This window comes from Gavialis gangeticus, unplaced genomic scaffold (genome assembly GCF_001723915.1).
Source record: "Gavialis gangeticus isolate Ggan-Ray unplaced genomic scaffold, GavGan_comp1, whole genome shotgun sequence".
NCBI classification, from domain to species: domain Eukaryota; kingdom Metazoa; phylum Chordata; order Crocodylia; family Gavialidae; genus Gavialis; species Gavialis gangeticus.
Genome location: NW_017729000.1, coordinates 17,366,525 through 17,373,805, shown reverse-complemented (window position 1 = coordinate 17,373,805; position 7,281 = coordinate 17,366,525). Strand labels below are relative to the sequence as shown.

General features: G+C 40.7%; 1 protein-coding gene across 2 annotated transcripts in view; it reads left to right on the top strand.

The window, feature by feature from the left end:
* Positions 1-7,281, top strand: part of NR3C1 (nuclear receptor subfamily 3 group C member 1) — a 152,532-nt gene that overhangs the window by 54,742 nt on the left and 90,509 nt on the right. The gene's annotated exons all lie outside the window — the stretch shown is intronic.

Below are 7,281 nucleotides of genomic sequence, written 5' to 3'. Positions count from 1 at the left end.
GTAGCTATGAGTGAACTGAAGGACTTCAGTACATGTCCAGACTTAAGGTTAGGGTGTGGCATTTTTCTTGCAGCAGTCTATGGCCAAACTAAGAGCTAGGCAATAGTGTTACCAACTGCAGGCCCTCAAAAAATACAAGATATACTATGTTTGTAAAAAGCATGGCTCTTTTGATTTGCCATCTAGTATTTGGAATGCTTATGACTTGACATTTTCAATCTTTTTATTTTTCTGCAACCATACGGTCTAAATTATTTTTTAATGAAACTTGAGGATCTTGGATAACCATATTCTACTTGCTGGGCCTCTAGGAAAACACCAAATGTTGTGAGACTTGTAAAAAAAAATCTGTGATAAATTATCAGCACTGAGGTATATACTGAATACTAGCAGTTTACCCACTCCTTCTCAGGGAACTGCCCCGCATTCAGGGATTGGAGGAGTAGGCCTTCTAATTCACTAACCTGCAGAAAATGCAAATGAAAATCTTTTGATACTGGGAGAACAAGTATACCCTTAAAATTACAAGTATATGTTAAAGAATTACTGTTACTCTTTAAGGAAAACCCCATACACAGCAGAGTATCTCTGATTAACAAACATTTCCTACTTGAACCAAAATATTTATGCTTTTTTTAGAACCAGATTCCCTATTCTTGCTTGGTTGACATAGCAGCTTGCTATACATCATTAAAATGTGCCTGACCACATTGGCTAAGTACAGACGTTCAAAAAGCCTCTGGTGGAAGTACTATAACTATTACACTTTAGGTAAAGTGCTATATGTTAGAGCAGGAATGAAATGAACAGACATTTGCCAAGGCCAGCAGGTGGGGGGCATTCCTGCATGCTTTCCAGGAGGCTGCCAGAGCCAGTCCCACCCCACTCCTACTGCCCCCTCTACCAGCTGGCGACTGTCAGCAGCAGCTGAGATGGGAGAAAGGTAGAAATGGAGTTCCCCCCACATTGCAAAGGCCCCTCCCACAGCCTGGTCTCCAAGACCCCAGCCAGCAAGCTGTGGGGGTAACCTTGCAGCACGGGGCTCTTTCACACACCCCCCTCCATCCTCTTGACAGCTGCAGCCAGAATCTGCGGCATGGGGCTGCCCAGGCAGCTTTCTGCAGCACCGAGAACTGGGACAGGGTGGGGAGAGTAGGAACAGAGCCTTTCTGCTTCATGGACCTGGCTTGGCCCCCACCAAGACTTGAGCCTGCAAGCTTGAGAGGAGATCTGTGTAGCAGAGAGGCTCTGTTCCCCGACTCACCTGCCCCACTGTGCGGGGAGGAGATCTGTCTGTCTTTTCTTTCTCTTCTGTATGGCAGCCTGGGGGCAGGGCTAGGCCAGTACTTGCCCAGAGCAAATGAGCACTAGCCAAGGCTAGCAAGCCACCCAGTGAGGGACCCTTGGGATGGCAGCAGAATGCAACTTATATTGCAGAGTGATAAAAGTGGTACAGATATTCAAAAAAGGGCTCTAACTTCAAGTGCTTTAGTCTAATACCACATCCATCAAAGGTTAACTTAGAGCAGGATCGACCATTCTTAAAGCATTTTAAGTGTCATGAACATCTGTTGTGTTACAGTTTTAAAGCACTTTCTGTGTGCTTAACATGTATTAAGTGTAACATTTGTACCTAGCCATTAACACAGAATGAATTGTGACAAGGTCTGTGGTGCTACAGCCCCCAAATGCTAATTAGTTGTGAATGTTTAAATCATTGTCTCCTTTGTTCCTTTCCTTTTTTTATCCAAAACTGTGATTCTTCTTGGACTTGAACATTCATTCGCTGTAGCTATTATTGCTGGATTGCAAGTAAACAACTTACTGTAAATAGGCATCTTGCCAGCTGGCATCCAACTATTCTGAAGCTTGTGACTTGCACTCAGGGTTAGGAAAATGCCTTTAACTTGTTCATTTCCTTTCCTTTCCTTTCAAATGCAAAAGAATAAGACCGACTCTGTGTCTTGGTCAAACTTACTGGATGGCTTCTCTGGCATAAACCCAAGAGAGAAAGCTGGTTAGCCATGTTAGTCTGAATTCAGGCAGAAAGTCAGGGTAGATTTGCACCTTCGTAGACTAACTAAATCAGAGCTATAGCATAGGTTTTTATAAGCTGGGGTCCTAGTTGCTGTGAGCACCTGATGAAGTAAGCCCTCTGCATGTGAAAGCTTATGATAAGGACAAAAATCACGGGAGAAACACATTACTATTCCATTTACTCTATTTGGAACTTGAATACTTATAATATTCAGAAGACTTTGGTGGACAGTATTAAAGTTATTAGGTCTAGAACATATCTTGTTTTAAAATTGAGTTCCTGATTGGTTTTTATTTTTGTATGATTCCAAGGACATAATTCCCTCTATCTCCTTCTCCTTTTGATATTGAACTATCTTGCTCTCAGCAAAAGTTGTTTAAAAAGTCTTGATTTACTGAATGATTACACTGACAACTGATGCACGTGGACTATAGTGCATACATGATGTATGCGTTTCTTGGAGCTTGGCTGCAGAGGAAAGTGTGCAATGCAGTAAGCTGGAATGTGAGTTTCTGTTGCATTAGCCACTGTTCAAAGGCCCTCTGTTTGAATGCGCTATATAGCTTATTCCATCCTGAGAATGACCTTTCCCAAAGCACTTTTAATGCAACCTGCAAAATATAATGTGCAGTAGGGGACACCTGAGCTACCTTTCAGCAAGCTAGCTAAGGGACTAGAAGCAGTCTATCGAGAAATGGGATAAATTAGTTTACATCAAGCTCTGGACTGCTTTGGCTAGACTCCAAGTCCCTGTGCTTATCTCATTTTAGAGGTAGCTGTTTTAGTGTAGAGCCCCCAGCATACTGTGAATTCATGCCATCACTTAAGCTAAATACAGACGGTCAAAAGGCCCAAGGCTGAATTGATTCAATCTTTGCAGGTCAGTCTAAGCTGTGTAGATTGTACCAGTAAGCAAGTGAACAAGACGTTCACTTTTGATTCCAGAAATGCAGGCACATGTCTGCAGTAGTCCAGGCTAGAAACAGACTTCCCTAGAGCACACTTTCCTGCTCAGCTGGAGCAGACAGCTTTGACCAAGGCTAGCCTAACCACCCTGTGAGGGTGGGGGTTGCGAGCAAGGTGCAAAGTATCTTGAGATGCTGGGGGACTGTTAGTTGACTAGAATCTGGAGGGGATCTGGGACAGAAGTTCAATAAACCCATTTAACGTAAATCAGTGAAGAATCTGATGCTATATCCATTCAGGTATATCTAAAACTGGTGTCAGCCATTTTGAGGACAGCTTATGTACAAATGAACTTCTGTTATGTTACAGATTTGAACTGGTTTCCGACTGGCTTATGTGTAATTTCTGTCCCTAGCCTTACTGTTCTCTAACTTTCCCATATAGACAAGACCCAGTCTCAGACACTGTCTTCTTGAGAAAATGTTTGCTAGAATAGCTAAATCGAAACAGTTGTACTGACAAAGACTCTAGATGGTTATACCAGCAAAAGAAATCTTTTATCAATATAGTTTACACCAGTTAAATAAAATACATTGGCCAGCATATCTCCCTATTTGGTGTTATGATGCTTTGGTGGACTTTGTCAGTATAGCTGTGTCTGCTAGGAGTATGATTTGTTGCTTTTTTTTTCCCATTCCTTTCCTTGCCAGTGTATCCACTCTGGGAAAACTTTTACATCACAGCTGTGCCCTCTTGCCTTTTCTCAGTGCAGCAGAGATTTTTGTGTATGCATGTGTAGGTATATTCCAAATCATGACTTCTTTAGGTTAGGACAATCAAGAAGGCGAGGCCAAATTATTTTATGAGTACTGGCCTTAAACCTTCTATTGCATACCTGGGAGTTAAATCTGTTAGGCTGCTGAAAAAAAACCTGCTTCCAAACTAGGCTAAATATGTAAGTGTTGCTTGAACAGAAATCTTAATGTAATCTCTCTCTTAGCCCTTTTGCTTCCAGTAAGCATTATGTGAAAACTAGGGTCAGCAGGAAATACATAAATGCCTTGGCAATAAAATTAAACAAAAAATGCAATATATTTCTTGGTTTACTTCTTCCTCCTATAAAAGTTATGTTTTCAATTGAACTTAATTGCTGTTTATAAACTGAAAAAAATCTACATTTGTTTAAATAGAGTTGTTATTATCTAAGCAATGCTAGTTTTACAACAGTATGCATTACCTACTAGTATTATGCCTATTTTGCATTTTTACTGTAATGGAACCAAATAGTATAAAAGAGAGAGATTGATAGAAATTATATTTTCTTAGTATTAACTATCAGCAAAATTAAGCATTTTACATTCTGGAAAAGCAGAAGTTTTAATAAATAGGTGAGCATTTTTTGTGAGTAAAAAGAGAACAGAAGAAGCTTTTTTTATTACTGATCCTCTCAAACAGTACAGAATAAAATGCTTCTTATTTTTCATGTGGCAGGAATAAAGTGCCTCTTCTCTAAACTCACTTGAGAAAAAAGATTTTTTCATGCTTTAATTCAGGATTGAATTAAAAGTCTACCACTGAGAGGAATAATAGAGTAATTTACTAGGCATTTTTATTTGGGGGAGAGAAATTTCTACACACTTTGAATGTTTTGTTTCCTTTTCATGTTAAATACTTACTTGTTTCTGTAAAAACAAGACTGTTTCAGGTTTAACTAACAACTGCTTAATGTAAAATGCATAAACAGCTTCATAGGATAATAGAAAAGTAAGGCTGGATGGGACCTACAAGGGACATCTGGTCCAGCCCCTGCCAGAGGGAGGATCATTTCTACCCAAACTGTTCGAGACGGGTCCTTGTCTAACTTGCTAGTAAAACTACACGGTCAACCCTGGCATACACCCTAACTTGCCACAGTTAAAGCAGAGGCACAATTACAGCCAATGTCATGCAGCTGTGAGGATTGTTAAAGTACACTCAAGAGATCCAGTGGGGCCGTACCCTTTTCCCTGCTTCCCCCACCCCTGCTACGGAGAGAGGCAAAACCCCCACAGTCCATATCAGTCTGACCATGGGTAAAATGCCTTCCTAACTCCAAATATGGTGATCATCAGTCTGACCCTGAGTGGAAGGGCAAGACCCCCTAGCAAGGAAATTCCAAGTTCAGGTCCCAGCAGGACCAGTCTTGGCTACAGCCAACACCCAATGCTTCTGAGGAAGGCAAAAAATTGCTCTGACATATAGCAAAAGGAGGGGAAAAATTCCTTTCCAGCCCTGTGTGGCAACCAGGAAAACCCAGAAGCACGAGAAATACCTATTGTACGTCATGGGTACTTCTCCTGGGAAGCAAGGAGCAGGGATTGCAACCCAGATTTACTCCTCCCAGGAAGGCTTGCAGACTCCACTGCCTCTTAATTGTCTCTTTCAGAGAGCAATGTAAGAATCATATGCCAGAACAGTGGCAACAGTGTCAAATAGCCAAGTCGGTAGGCTGGTAGTTATGACAGTCTGCTGAGAGGGAGTAGATCTGGGTTTGAATCCTCTCATGCTGAAGACTTGGAATCCAGGTTGACACTCGTTGAGCACTGTAGCCACCAGGCTATCCCTCTCCTTCAAAAGAGTTTCTGATATGATCACAGAAATCCATAAGCAGGACATATAAGAAAAATGGGAAATCCTGCAAGATTTGAGATTAAGACACTTACTAGATATTAGGCAAAAACTGGATTACTTATGTTTAGGATTTGGCTCCACTCACATAACCCATCCTCAACTAATATAAAATACAAAACTTTGACTCTGGCATGCTATTCTGTCTCACCACAAAAGAAAAATGGCTGGAAATCAGTTGCAAGTTTCCATTTCAGATTTCTCATTCAGGGGTTAGATGCTCCAGTTTACCTTTCACTTCTACAAGTAAAAAAAGACAGACAGACAGGTACTGATGAGCAACTATTTTTAAGTAAAATTCCTTCCCCCTCCCTCCCAGGGATGCTTTAATTTACTGTAGTATGTTTATCTATAACCTTAGTACATATCACATCTGTAGCTGATGTTAGTAGCTGAAATAGTGCCATTATGGACTTTCTCATTTTAGTATTAAGTTAAGAGGACAGTTAAGAGGAGCAGTTAAGAGGGTGGGTGGCAGGGGGAGGTTGGTTGTTTTTCTGATTTATTTGATGTCTTCTGGAACTCAGGTGGATAGTGTGCAGTTGCATTGCTAATTCTCTTACCTGTGCCACAAGTGTGATTTTGCATCTTGTGTTGAACCCATAGCATTTTAAGTCTGTTTAATTTAATAAACTTGAACATGTTTTAGCACCTTGTAGGACCAGCCCTTTTATGATTGGTTCCTAAATATAAAACATGAAATAAATGCAAGTGAAGTATATGAAAAACCATCTGGTTACTAGGCATGTAGAATACACATGAAAGTGCACTAAAATACTTCCAGGGTACTTAAATGTTCACGTCTGAAGTTCATTACTGTTTGTTAGACAAGGCTCTTTGGGTGGATGTGATATCTTTTTTTAGACCAACTGAATAGTTGGAAAAATTGTTCTTTGCAAGCTTTTGGGCACAAACACCCTAGAATGGCTTCTATTCTACCCAAGACAGTGCACAACTTACCAGCAGACTCTCTATACGCCTGAAAAGGGTGTTTGTGCCCAAAAGCTTGCAAGAACAATTTTTCCAACTATTTAGTTGGTCGAATAAAAGATATCACATCTGCCCAAAGAACCTTGTCTGCCTATGTCCTTAGACCAACACGGCACCGACCCTAAGTCATGGAAGATATTAAAGTTTACTGTTTGTTAATGCCTAAACATAGCCTTGCTTGATGCTGATAAATTATTTAATGCTCAGTTAGAATTTTTTTTATATCAGACCAGTATTCATATAAAAACTGTGCTATTTAAAATGATTGTATGTGCAGCATTTTTGTAGAATCTGCTTTTAGAGAATTGAAATGTTTGTGGTCAAAGTAATTTTTCTATTTTCATCTTAAAGCATGTAACTCCTTGTCTGTTTCTTTGCATTATCAGTACAGTCGATTTGCTGATTACATCTCTAGCTATATTTAGAGAGAGTTTCATAGTTTCTAGGGTCGGAAGGGACCTGAGAAGATCATCTAGTCTGACCCCCTGCCATGGCAGGAAAGAGTACTGGGGTCAAACGACCCCAGCAAGGTGTTCATCTAACCTCTTAAAAAACCCCAGGGTAGGAGCCTGCACCACCTCCCTTGGAAGTTGGTTCCAGACCCTAGCTGTCCTGACCGTGAAATAGCGCCTTCTGATGTCTAACCTAAATCTACCCTCTGCTAGCTTGTGACCGTTGTT